This window comes from Hyaena hyaena, unplaced genomic scaffold, assembly GCF_003009895.1.
Source record: "Hyaena hyaena isolate Hyena2069 unplaced genomic scaffold, ASM300989v1 scaffold_115, whole genome shotgun sequence".
In the NCBI taxonomy this organism is placed as follows: domain Eukaryota; kingdom Metazoa; phylum Chordata; class Mammalia; order Carnivora; family Hyaenidae; genus Hyaena; species Hyaena hyaena.
The window spans coordinates 661,816-675,531 of NW_024080747.1; the positions used below are offsets into that span (position 1 = coordinate 661,816).

A 13,716-nucleotide genomic window follows, 5' to 3' on the forward strand; every position below is an offset into this window, starting at 1 on the left:
GGGTGGGTCCCGCTTTGGCGCGCTCAGTCTGGGCCCTGTGACATTTTGCAATCGTTCTACGCCTGTGTTGGGCGGGGTCTGAACTGAGCGCCTCCTCCGGCCCAGGCCGAGCGGGGTTTTAAGCGCTTTAGCTTTCTCTAGGGAGAGGTGCCCTTTCTGCGAAGACAGGCGCGGGTCCCCCTGGGTGCTTTTGTGGACCCGACTCTGGAAACCGGGTTTTTGGATCGCGTGGCCACCGTTCTCTTATCTGTGGACTCCCTACCTCCCAGCAGCAGTCTCCTCCCCAAGCTTTTGCACACCCTTAATGAAGTCCGCGTCGGTAGTTCTGGTAATGGAGAGACCTTTTCAGCGCCCGCGTCTGTCATTGTAATTAATGACAGGCCAGGGCAGGTGTAAGGGTTGTTGTGTAAACGTGGAGTGCTATGGCGAGTTTGTAATTATTCCACGTAAAGGGGGTCTGAGTTTTCAGACTAGGGCACGAGGGTGAACTAGCAAGCCTTTGCTGAGCTTACCTTGACTTTCTGATGAGCGAAAGGACATAATTGTAATCAGTAGGCAACTAGTGTTGATGTCATGCTTTAGATATTTTCTAAATTTGCTTCCAGAACTCAGGGTCTCCATCCTCCATCGTTGAAATTTCTGGATATGCTGGACTTGGACTTTGACTCTGTTTGGCCATGAATGTCTTTCTGTCTGTATCTGTGTGAATGCTCCTGTCTCCCTCTCTGATTTTTGTATGTGTGAATCTCTTCTCCCCCTCCTGGTTAATCTTTGAAAAATGGTTCATAAAAGGTGTGTGCAGTTTAAAAAAAAATAAGTAGACTGGCTTATAGTGAAAGACTGGTGACAGTCTACTGTCTCTTTCCAGGAGGCAATCGTGTTTAGCTCTTTTTGTTTTTATTTATTCAGGTGTTTAGTTTCAAAACTCAATAATAAGCTTATTTTTCTGTTTCTCGGATTTACCCACCTTTGGAATCCTCTTTTGAAATCGGTCATTGCACTCGCATTACTGCCCAATTTTTGTTAATTTTTTTGTTGCTGAGTTTCTTCAAATTCTAGATGCCGACTTGCTATTACTGTTTACACCACTAAGAAAAAACATCAGGACCAGCTCTATAGGATCCATCCTGTTGGACCCATGTTTGTTTCAGAAATGTTAAAATGTGACAGATTAAGCATCTGTTATGTGCCAGTCACTGTTCTATGTTGAGAGACTACAGAGATTTTTTAAAAAATAAATCACTGTCCTTGTGTTGCTGAGTTGAGTACCTTAGGGGAGATAGCCAACAAGCACAGAAAGGACCTGTTTCATCCTATCTGAAAAACATTTTGATGCTGATACTTTGTAATCTTTTCAGAAGTTAAACTACTGAAGGTTTTTAATACAGTAACAAGACTGCCACCTGGCTGACTGTAGTTTTAAAATGCTATGTATGAAGGGGGCGGGGAGGGGAGGGAAATGGAGGAAGAGAGTCAAAAGATACACACTTACAGTTTTAAGATAAATAAGGGGTAGGAATGTAATGTACAGCAGGGTGTCTATAGGTTATCATGCCATATGATATATAGGAAAGTTAAGAGGCTAAATCCTAACAGATGAGTTTACTCACAGGGAGAATTTTCCTTTTTTCTTCTTTGTGTATCTATATGAGAAGATGGATGTTAACTGAACCTATTGTGTTAATCATTTCTCACTTGTATGTGAATCAGACAATCTTGCTGTACACCTTGAACTTACACAATGATGTGTGTCAATTATTTGTCACTTAAACTGGAAAAAATGTGGGGTGCCTGCATGGCTCAGTTGGTTAAGCATCCAGCTTTGGCTCAGGTCATGATCTCACAGTTCATGGGTTTGAGCCCCATGTCAGGCTCTGTGCTGACAGCTCAGATTCTGCTTTGGATTCTGTGTCTCCTCTCTGCCCCTCCCCCACTTCTGCTCCATCTCTCTCTCTCTCTCTCTCTCTCTCTCTCTCAAAAATAAATAAACAAAGAAAGTGGAAAAAAACTGTGTGGATTATAAGATGCATGCTAGTTTCAGCAGAATTAAAAAGTGAAATATACCGTTACTAGAATCAGTAAAATAATGTGTGATCTAATTTTATGTAATAACAGGTACTAGGGTAATAAAAATAAAACAGGGCAAAGGGATGGTGTGGTTAAGGAAGCCCTGCTTAGGGGTTGGTAATTGAAAATAATATTCTCTAAGATGTTGTGTAGTGTGCTGGAATTAAAAAAATATATATATATATATTTTAAATAAACATGTATTTTAAATATATATGTTATACCTATATAACTTATGTAATATATATTTTAAATATATATATATATTTATTTATTTTGAGAAAGTGGGGGAGGCTTTGAGGGCACAGAGAGAGTGAGAGAGTGAGAATCCCAACCAGGCTCTGCACTGTTAGCGCAAAGCCCAATGTGGGGCTAGAACTCATGAACCATGAGATCATGACCTGAGCCAAAGTTGAATGCTTAACTGACAGAGCCACCCAGCCACCCTTAAAAAGATACTTTTAAAGTCTGTATATATATTCCTGTTGCAAGCGTCAGATATATTTTCTTTTCTAACATGCCATCAGTTGCTTAAGACATGCCACATTTTAGTTTGAGGTTTCAACCCTGATTTCTTTTCTTTTTTTTTGGGGGGGGGTTCAGCTTTGCCCCTAACTGGCCTTTGATTTTTTTCTCTTTTTAAAAAATTTTTTAAAATAGTTTATTTTTGAGACAGAGAGAAACAGAGCATGAGTAGGGGAGGGGCAGAGAGAGAGAGACACACACACAGAATCTGAAACAGGCTCCAGGCTCTGAGCTGTCAGCACAGAGCCAGATGCGGGGCTCGAACCCACAAACCGTCAGATTGTGACTTGAGCCCAGGTCGGACGCTTAACCAGCTGAGCCACCCAGGTGTCCCTGATTTTTCTTGTTGACTAAAGAACTCTTGGTGAAAATATGTGTAATCGTAATATCTGTTACATGAGTATTCTTTTTTCTCTGAAGCTTTCTGTGCGTAAGACGTGCTTTGTATGGGGCGCCTGGGCGGTTCAGTCGGTTGAGCGTCTGACTTCTGCTCAGGTCACGATCTTCCTGTTCGTGGGTTCGAGCCCTGCATCAGGCTCTGTGCCGACAGCTCAGAGCCTGGAGCCTGTTTCAGATTCTGTGTCTCCCTCTTCCTCTGACCCCACCCCCTGCACACACTGTCTCTCTCTCTCTCAGAAATAAATAAAACATTAAAAAAAAAACAACAACGTGCTGTGTATAGCTGACATCCTAGAATTTGACCTGATTTCCACCCAAGGTCCTCCTAAATCACATGTTTTCCTTTCCCTGGTTTTCCCCCTCATTTTTTGGAGAACATACTTAAGTATGTATCTTAAAAGTAAGTAAGTAAGTATCTTAAAAAAGATGGCAGAATGTAAACTTCCTTTTTTTTTTTTTTTTTTACAGTTTATTTGTAGAGAGAGAGTGCAAGCAGGGAAGGGGCAGAGTGAGGAGGCGAATCCCAAGCAGGCTCTTTGCTCTCAGCACCCTGAGTGGGGCTTGATCTCAGGACTGTTAGATCATGACCTGAGCCTAAATCAAGAGTTGGATGCTTAACCTGGCTGTGCCACCAGAGGTTCCCCAGGGTTTAAGCTTTCTGCATCCATTGTATCTGAAAATAACTGTTTTCTGTTGTTGTTTTAATGTTTTTTTAAAAATTTATTTCTGAGAGAGACAGAGAGAGAGAGCGTGAGCAGGGGAGGGTCAGGGAGAGAGGGAGATACAGAATCTGAAACAGGCTCCAGGCTCTGAGCTGTCAGCACAGAGCCCGACGCGGGGCTCGAACCCACGATCCATGAGATTATGACCTGAGCCGAAGTAGGATGTTTAACCCAACTGGGCCACCCAGGCGCCCCTGAAAATAACTGTTTTGTCAGGCTTGATTAATAGTTGTGTTAGATATGGAATACTGGTTCTAACCTTTTTTCCTCAGAACCTGGGAATTATCATATTGCTCCTTTGTCTTCTATTGGCCAGTGTTGTACTATCTGTCTGATGTCAGTCACAGTTATTTTCTTTTGGTAATTGCTGTTGCTTTTTCTCTTTGAAGCTTTGGAATTTTTTTTTATCCTGATTTTCTGAAATTGCATGGTGATGAATCTAGGAATGGATATTTCTGTTATGCATCCCACCTGTTATAAGTGGTTTCTTCCTACTTAAAAGTCTTGATCTTTATTTAGCTCTGGGAAATTTACTTTATTCTATACTTTTCTGTTCCTTGTTTTCTTCTTTCTGGTTGGGATGTTAAACACATTTGTCTTTTGTGCTCTCTCTCTCTCTCTCTTTTTTTCCCATTCTAGGAAATTACTTTGACTCTTCTCTAGTTCAGTACTTTTTATATACTTAATTTATTTTTTAATAGTGACATTTTCAAGACTGAAGTCATGCTTTTAATTCCAAGAATTTTTGTTTTGTACAGAAATTTCTCTTTTATTCAATTTGTTTCTATTTTAAGGATGTATTAGTTTCTTTAGTCTGTCTGACGGTAATATTTAGGATTTTCTTTTTAAAGTATTTTTTGTTCACTGGAATAATTATCTCTTTTTCCCTCCCTGGTCAGATGTTCTTTTTGTTTAGATTGGATTTTTTCTTGCAAGTTATTTTTCTCACATGTGTGATCCTTCTCCTTGGTTGTCGACTGTTACAAACGAGTAGTTGAGCATTACTGTGTTAATTGTTTAGGTAGCTCCTTCCCTGACTTTTCTAATGGAAGAACACACTAGGACCTCTTTATATATGCTGGGTGTGCTGTGGACTAACTTGTTGGAAAGCCTGCAGTTAGGCTAAGGGATGCTGAGGAGGGTCAGGTATAAAGCCGGCCCATGAGTTAATGCCCCCCATTTTAAGTCTCCTCACTTTCACCGATAGTCCTTATGTGCGTGTTTTGTGATACGCACTTTTGTCTGCTTTTCATCTTCTAGAAGTTCATTGGAATGTCTGATAATCCCTCTCCCACTCACTTTGGTGCTATGGGTTTACTTATTTATTTTTAAATGTTGATATATTTTTGAGAGAGAGAGAGAGAGTGCGCAAGAGCAGGGGAGGGGCAGAGAGAGGGGAAGACAGAGGATCCGAAGTGGGCTGGCGGTGCTGACAGAAGAGAGCCCTAAGTGAGGCTTGAACTCATGAACTGTGAGGTCATGAACTGAGCCGAAGTCGGATGCTTAACTGACTGAGTCATCCAGGCGCTCCTAATAGAGGTTTATTTTATGTGGCATACTTAACTGCCTTTTTATTAGACTTTAGTGGTAGGCCAGTGCCTGTATGTAGTAATTCTTGGAAATCTTGGAAATAATTCACTTTTGAGCAATAGTTGCAGTATAATTTATAAGATGTAAAGGAAGAAGTTTTTTTTTTCTTTTGTTTATTTGGGTCCATTTAGCTTTTATTTGTTTAAGAATTATTTTCTGTCTTTAATTTTTTATTTAGTGTTAAGAGTCTGTAAATTAGTATGTCATGTAGGTGGATTAAGAAAATTATAGATTCTGAAATTACTTAGTCCCTTTTTGGTTCCTCCGCACACAATGTACCTCAAAGACAGAATTCATGGAGATGCTTGGTCCTGCTGGAGAGAATTTGACAGCAGCTTCCATCCTTGTGGTTTCCCACAGGAAAATAGCTTAGATCTAAGATACAGCTACTCTGATTTGGTCCAAACCTAAATATATGTCATTGGAAGCTGTTTTGGGGAACAGATTCCAAGAATGATGATGAGTGCCGTCAGTCAACACTTGAAACAAAAAAGTAAAGGAAGATTGACATTTCAGAATTTCAGTGTTAACTGATTATACAGGAAAGGTAGATAGATACAGGAGAAAAGTAAGTTTGTTGGTCAGTTGTTCAGTAACTAATTTTATGGATGCATACTTTTTTTCCCTTCAGCGATACAGGTCCACAGTTTCTTTAAGGCCAGGTGTGTTATAGAAGTAAAAACAATTTCAGTTTTAAGGTAATATGCATTACCATATAGAATACCCCCAGTGGGGTCTGGGGTGGCACTCCATTGTGAAACATGTTTCTGCAAGGAAAGATATTAATAGTTATAGTCAGTGGAGAAAGACAACTAAAAATAGCCTCATTTAGGTCAGGTTTTGCCACCAAATGAATTAATTTTAGGTTTTAGAAACTTGGGAAGTGGGCATAAGAGAGTGTGGATTTGTGTTTTTAAATTAACTACTTTAAAATTTTTTAAATTTATTTTTATTTTAATTTTTAAATTTATTTTTGAGACAGAGAGAGACAGAGCACAAGTAGGGTAGGGGCTGAGAGAGAGGGAGACACAGAATCTGAAACAGGCTCCAGGTTCTGAGCTGTTAGCACAGAGCCCGATGCGGGGCTTGAACCCACAAACTGTGAGATCATGACCTGAACCGAAGTAGGACGCTTCACCGACTGAGCCACCCAGGCTCCCCTAAAATTTTTTTTAAATGTTTGTTTATTTTTGAGAGAGAGACAGAGTGTGAGTGAGGAAGGGGCAGAGAGAGAGGGACACCCAGAATCCAAAGCAGATTCTAGGCTTTGAGCTGTCAGCACAGAGTCCGTGGCGTGGGTTGAACCGACGAACTGTGAGATCATGATCTGAGCCACCCAGGGGCCCCTAAATTAACTGCTTTTTATTAAGTTCTCTTGATTCATCAGGTTCTAAAAGTTGTCTATTATTCCTCATTTGGTTTATGGTAATATTAAATCTTGAAAAGCTGCAAAGTTAACTCTTAAGTTTCCCTATTTGAGAGTTAGAAATTAATTAGTAAAGTGGTGATGGGGATTCACTGGTATACAACAAATATAATGGATGCTATAGGATTGTTTGAGCAGGCCAATTTTACTGTCCTTTCATTTAAAAGGACTTAGGATGTCCCACGAAGCATAGTTTAATGTTTTATAGGTACTAGGCCTTCAAGCCAGTGTTTTCAAATTAATCTTTGAGGTACTGTACAGAATTTAATTATTTAAAGCATAATTTCATGCCTTTTCAAAACGAGTGGTGCTTCTTTTTAAATATAATTTATGAAAATAAGCTTTTTTTCTCCAAACAGTATAATGTTGTGTTTCTTCTTGGCATATATGCACCATAAGATTTGTAGGGCCTTCTTCCTGTCACCATTCCCAAGCATCGTTACTTTGAGGAAAATGGGTTTCAGGTTAAGGGATCAAGCCCATTTGTATATTCCTTTGGGGGAAATAACATTCTTTTGATTTGGGTTTGTTACTGCATTAGTAAGGAAACTTCTAATGGGAAATTTGGATTTGCGTGTTTTCATTAAAAAGTGCTTACAGTACGAATGTGCTACTAACAACTATGTTGGGACACTGTCCATCACAGTAGCACGAGGTTGGGTAGTATTAAGCGAGAGTACTTTGCAAAGTTGCAATTTCTTACTTTTTGTGACTTGGATACTTGAATTCTTGAGCCTGCGTTTCCTCATCTGTATAATTGGGATAAGGAGTGAGTAGCAGTGTTTTAAATCTCAGGAAGAATTAAGAAACTTACACCGTTTTTTACTTGTTACTTACTTGTGTCATAATAATGAATGAATTTTTGTCTGGTAATATTTGCATAAAATATTGCTGATAATTTAACAAGGAAAGTGGCTAAAATTTTAGCAACTTTAAAGAGTACTGAAATGTAAATATGAGAAAATGATTTTTCCTGTTACTTTCCTAATGGGGAAAGGGACTGGGATTTACTATGTATTTGGACGTAGTTCATATATATCCTTTTTGTATACTTTTGTTTGCTTTCTACATATTTCAGTCACAGAATGACACTTGGGGAAGGTGCACAGACAAAACCACATCAGCAGGGTTGTTCTAACGTTCGTATTCAGTTTTCAAATCTAAAATAATAAATGCTAACCTGCTTTAGGGAATTTTCTTGGTACCTAGGTTGATTAGTTGAAAACCAAAAACCTTCATCACATATATTGCTTGGCCTTTTGGTTATGTCCTAATTTTGCTCTGGTAGAAGCAATTTGACAGTAACATGCTGGCCTTAATATAAAAGCTGCATGTTAAAATTTATTTTCGGGGGAATACTTGGAAGGATGAAACCCTTAGAATTGGTGTTAAAGTCTAGGAAGCAGATTGTAGGTAATTAAACTGTCATAACACTTCCTTCCTATGCTTTCAAAGGATGTCTGGGAGAGCAGGGTATCTTGTAGAGCTGTTGGAATTTAATCCCTAGGTTTAATCCCTTAAACTAGGTAATCTTTTAGTGTACCCAGATTCAAGAAAGTAAAGACAGAATGAAAGATAAAGGCTGTAAAAATATTTTGCTGGTTCTTTTTTCCTCCCCTCTGCACAACCTGGTAATGTTTGTCCTTTAATTTGTCCAGATGACATTACCGCTGGGATGTCTAAGTTAGAGATCTTTAGAATTTTATATCATCATTGTAGGTCTGTTTCATGTACAAATAGTGAGATTGAGTCTGAGGCATCACTTGAGTGATGGGAGCCTAACTGAAGTCCCCAATTATCACTGGGATGGAAGGAAGTTTCCTAATCAGGGTTTTTAACTTCTTTTTTTCACTGTTCTCTGTGATAAGGGATTATGTGTTGGCTGTTATATTTGGGGAATTAAAAAAATGAGCTTTCTTATTACACAAAAATTGTATGTTTGTAATGGGAAAGTAGAAAACACAGGTGAACACCAAGAAGAAAATACAAATCATCCTTAGTTCCATAAAAAAGAGCTCTGAAGTTTTCCTATTAGTATGCATATTGTTAACAAAAAACCGATTCCTCTTACATACTGGTATATAACCTTTTTTTCATGGAGCACTGTTTTGTGATTATCCCCCACCTTCACCTTCCCCTTCCCCACCCCCAGTCAGCACACGTACTATACTATCATTTAACACATTTTAAAGATGCATTGATAACTTTTATTGGTCACATAGCTTGCTGTGACCAAGCATATGTACTTCACAGTGACTGTATCTCCCTATTTTCTCAGAGGTGGTTAGAGGGCCATGCTTTTCTTCTTTTCTCTTGCTGGACAGTAACATGTTTCTTCCTCTGGTTAACTTAATGGTTAAATGGTAACTAACTGACTGGTTAAATGTTAACCACTGGATAAAGTAATTACAATTTTGCCAATTTTTGATACCACCAGCAACAGATGAGTGTCTGAGGAATCTAATTTTAATTTTGGAATCTTTTAGTTCTTTATCGTTTTTATATTGTTAGGCTTATATTGCTGGTATAAAGGCATAAAATGATTGTAACTTGGGTTACAATCTTAAGTTTCTACTGATATTTTGAGTGTATGATTAGATGATAAATGACATTTTCCTTAGCTAATCTGTTTACTTGGTCATTAAATTTTTTTTTAATGTTTGTTTATTTTTGAGAGAGAGCGAGAGAGCATGAGCAAGAGAGGGGCAGTGAGAGAGGGAGACTCAGAATTGGAAGGAGGCTTCAGGCTCTGAGCTGTCAGCACAGAGCCCGATCTGGGCTCGAGCTCACAAATAGTGAGATCATGACCTGAGCCGAAGTCGGACGCTCAGCAAACTGAGCCACCCAGGAAACCCTTAAATATAACTTTTTGCCTTCACTGCATCCACATTAATTAACCACAGATAAAATCAGAGCCCTTTTGCTGCTGGAAGGGGTCTTGGATCATGTCATCTAACCTACTTGATTTATGGATACAGAAATTGCGAGCAAGAGAGATTAAAGTACTTGTCCAAGATACAGGACAGAAAGCGCTGACATTCATTTCGTGCTTAACATGTTTGCTAGGCACTCAGCTATATGTGTTTTGGACACTGTCTTTTAAGCAGTGTGATAACCCTGTTTGATGAGTGAGGAAACTTCAGGCTCAGGGAGCTTAGCAGATAAGTGGCAGACTAGAATTGGTCCCAGCTCTGTCTTCCAGCCTTGTCAGAGAGTTTTTACATGGATTATTTATTTATTTATTTATAAGTATGCTCTATGGCCAATGTTGGGCTTGAACTCAACTCTGAGATAGAGTTGCATGCTCTATGGTATGAGCCAGCCCACCCCTCCATGTGTCATTTCTTTTAATCCTTATATCAGTGCTGTTCTGCAGGCATTGTTTTGGTTTACCCACCTGAAGCAGGCTCACCAGGCACCGTCATTGGGTTGGGACTTGGAGTCGTACATAGGACAGCTATTTTCAGGTCCATTTGGTTGTTACTTTTACAAATAGTACTGGATGTGTATTTTTCACCGTGATAGTTCATAGCCCCCAGGAGGTGATTTTGGATTTGTCAAGAGGGTACAGTAATGGAAGCAGCTGTTTGAAATACTGACAGCTTCATCTGCTCATAAGAAAAAAATGAAGATGACTTACTGAAACAGACTTCTTTTATCTTCCTTCTTAGAAGGCTACTTTTCCTAGTTTACTCTATGCCTTAACAAATTTAAGAGGAATTAAAATCTCTTACATCTTTAATACTCATGAGAGAAATGTTTTCTAGTTAAAAAAAATTTTTTTTTGAGAAATGTTCTTTTCGTTTTTTATTCAGCACACATTTGTGGAATAATACTATATACCAGGCCTTGAGCCAGATGCTAAGACGCTCAGTTCTTGTTATCAAGTTGCTTACAGTCTTGTGGGCAAAGCAGAAAACAAACTCTACATTATTGTGATACTGTAAATGTGGTATATTAATACAGTGTAACAAGTGGCATGATAGCAATATCTACATGGTCCTGTGGAAGAAAAGTCTCAGGCAAACTAGGAGCCTTCTGAAGTTTTGAAAGACATCCCGGGGGAACTAGGCTGAGTTTGGGGAGGTAAGTAATTAGGAGTTAGCTGGAAAGCATTAAGAGAGAATGGTTTGCCTGAATGGCGATTAGTTTCATCTAACTAGAGCCGTGTGTATGTGTGTGTGTGTGTGTGTGTGTGTGTGTGTGTGTGTGTACACACGTATGAACGTATGTGTGTGGTAGAGGGCAGTTGGATTTTAGGAAATGAAGAACCTCAAGAATTTCAGGTAGAAAAGTGACATGAACAGCTGAATGGTCTGGCCATTTTGTGGAGGAAACCACGAGTACAGATAAAACACTGGTAAGGACACTTGAGGCGGCCCCTGAGCTCAGGCAGGCAGTGCTAAAGGATAGAAAGTGAATTTAAGAGATCCTAAGCATGGGCGACTCGGGAGAAGAGTTTAGGGTGACTGCATGGGTGCCTGGGGAAGTATTGCCATTGGACCTTGATGGATAAGGGCCTGGTTTAGAGAACCTACTCAGGGGTAGTGTGAGTTAGCGGTGCTTGTTGGACTTCCAGGTAGGGGTGTCATAGGGCAATCTAGAGTACTTGCCTGCAGCTCTGTGGAGAGACTTTGAATGGAGATACAGTTTTAGGAGCAGGCGTGATATGTGCGTATAAAGACAAAAGAGAAGAGGGGCAAAGACCTGGAAAACATCTTCATATGTGGACTAGGTAAAGGAAAACAAAACACACAGTGGAGATGGTAAACAATAGCCAGAGAAGTAGGACAAGATTGAGTCCTGGGACAGATTTATAAAGGAATGCTAGGATAGTTTTGGTTTGATGAGTCCTAAAAGTTATCTATTAACTTTGGTGGCTGGCAGATTATTGCTGATTGTGAGGAGTGAGTAATGCTAATAAAGGGCAGTGGGATCAAAGCCACTAACTCTAATTAAGGAAGGAGTGGGAAGAAAGATTAGGAGATCACTTGTACAGAATGTTGGCTGTGAAGAGGAGACATTCTTTAAGGTTTATTTAAAGTAGATTCTCAGGGCACTGGGTGGCTCATTTGGTAAGTTTCTGACTTCCGCTCAGGTCATAATCTCACGGTTTGTAGGTTCGAGCTGTGTGTCGGGCTCTGTGCTGACAGCTAGGAGCCTGGTGCCTGCTTTGGATTCTCTGTCTCCCTCTCTCTCTTCCCCTCCCTTACTTGCTCACACTCTCAAAAAAAAAAAAAATAAATAAATAAAGGAATAAAAAAATGTTAAATAAAAAAACAATAGATTCTCATTTGAACTTTATATCACAAAGCATTGGGTAGGGGACCAGAACAGTTATCCCTCTTAGATATTGTACTTCACCCACTTTGCTTAATTAAGACTCTTCAGTAACTTCTAGGAGAAAGACTAAGACCCTCAGTATTACCTAACTGCAAGGGGACCATATAGTTTAGCATCCAAACAGGGATACTTTTGTGTGTGAAAGAGGGAGGTGTAAATTACCCTGGGACAGTTGGTATGAATGGAGATTGTCCTGTGCAAACTGGGACATAATGGTCATCCTACCTCAGTTCTTCCCACATGAGCCGACTGCTTTCTGACTCCAGCTGCGTCTCCCACCATACTTGGTCTTGCTCTCTCTCCTCACTCTGAAGTCCTTTATTCAACCTTGTTTATTATGCTCCCTCGTAAGAGGGCCTTTGCAAAAGTGATTTCCTTTGTTTGGACGTCTCTCATCCTTGGGTTAACGCCTCATCTCTCTGATGTCCACTGCATCCATTTTTTAGGGAAGTCCTTCCTCACAGATGTCTGCAATTTGAGCCTTGGGAAAAAAAAAAAACCAGGACTGTACAGCAGTGTGTATGTGTGTACATAATTAAAGGACTCCAGGGATTCTCCCAAGGCATCTCCTAAAAAAAAATTACCTTCACATATTTTCACTGCTCATTTGCAATTTTTATCTAAATGACATTGACTTTGTGCTATGGAAGATGGGGAATTGAGATCTTCAATGTGTTCTTCATAACACATTTTCTTCCTCTTACTGTTCTAGTACACTGTATTTTGTACCAGTTTAGATCAGTTTTCTGGAATTTAAGGTATTAATTCAGTGTGGTGCTACAGATGCTCCTTTAACACCAGTTAGCTCATATTTGGCTTTTAAATAGAGAAAATGATATTACTGTAATTGGAGGTTGTATTGATTTATATATGACTTTTCCTAGTAAAGGGGAACCAGAAGGTCAAAAGTAGAATTTAGAGGTAGAGAAAGCCTTCAGTTCCACTTTCAGCTCCATGTTATTGTATTTTTATTCATTATTTTTTAATTGAAGTATAGTTGAAGACTGTTACATTAGTTTCAGGTATTCAACATAGTGATTCCACACTCCTGTACTTAAGCTGTGCTCACCACAAGTGTAGCTATCTCTTAGGGTGTGACTACTTCAGTACCATTGTACAGCTCGGTGACAATACCGCTCACTGTATTCCCTCTACTGTGCCTTTATCCGAGTGACGGACTCATTCAGTAACTGGAAGTGGATTTCCCTCTCCCCTTCAGCCATTTTGCCAATCCCCCAACGCCCCTCCCCTCTGGCAACCATCTGTTTGTTCTCTGTATTTATGAGTCTGTTTCTGCTTTTCACCTTTATTTTAAGAAGATTAAACATGAGTGCTGCTCCCAGCATTCCCTCTCCCAAACAGGTACATTCCCCCTGGTGTGTTCAGAGCTCTACTTCTTTCTCTTTTGTCTCAGTTCCTGCAAGCCAGCATGACCACTCTGGTGCATTTTTAAGTATCTCTTGAGGTAGTTATAGCCACACTCAGCTCCCTGCCTGGGTTGTCCAAGTCATTTCCGGAGGTACTAGTTTTATATTATTGCCGTTGCTCTTGTTACAGAACTGCTCAGGTTTTGAGAGGATTGTTCCAACTTTATTTTTCCATTTGATCTGTTACTTTAGTGTCTGCACAGGGGAAGAGTTTTCA

General features: G+C 39.7%; 1 protein-coding gene across 1 annotated transcript in view; it reads left to right on the forward strand.

The window, feature by feature from the left end:
- The window catches only part of LMNB1 (lamin B1), a 55,957-nt gene that overhangs the window by 1,199 nt on the left and 41,042 nt on the right, over positions 1 to 13,716 (forward strand). The gene's annotated exons all lie outside the window — the stretch shown is intronic.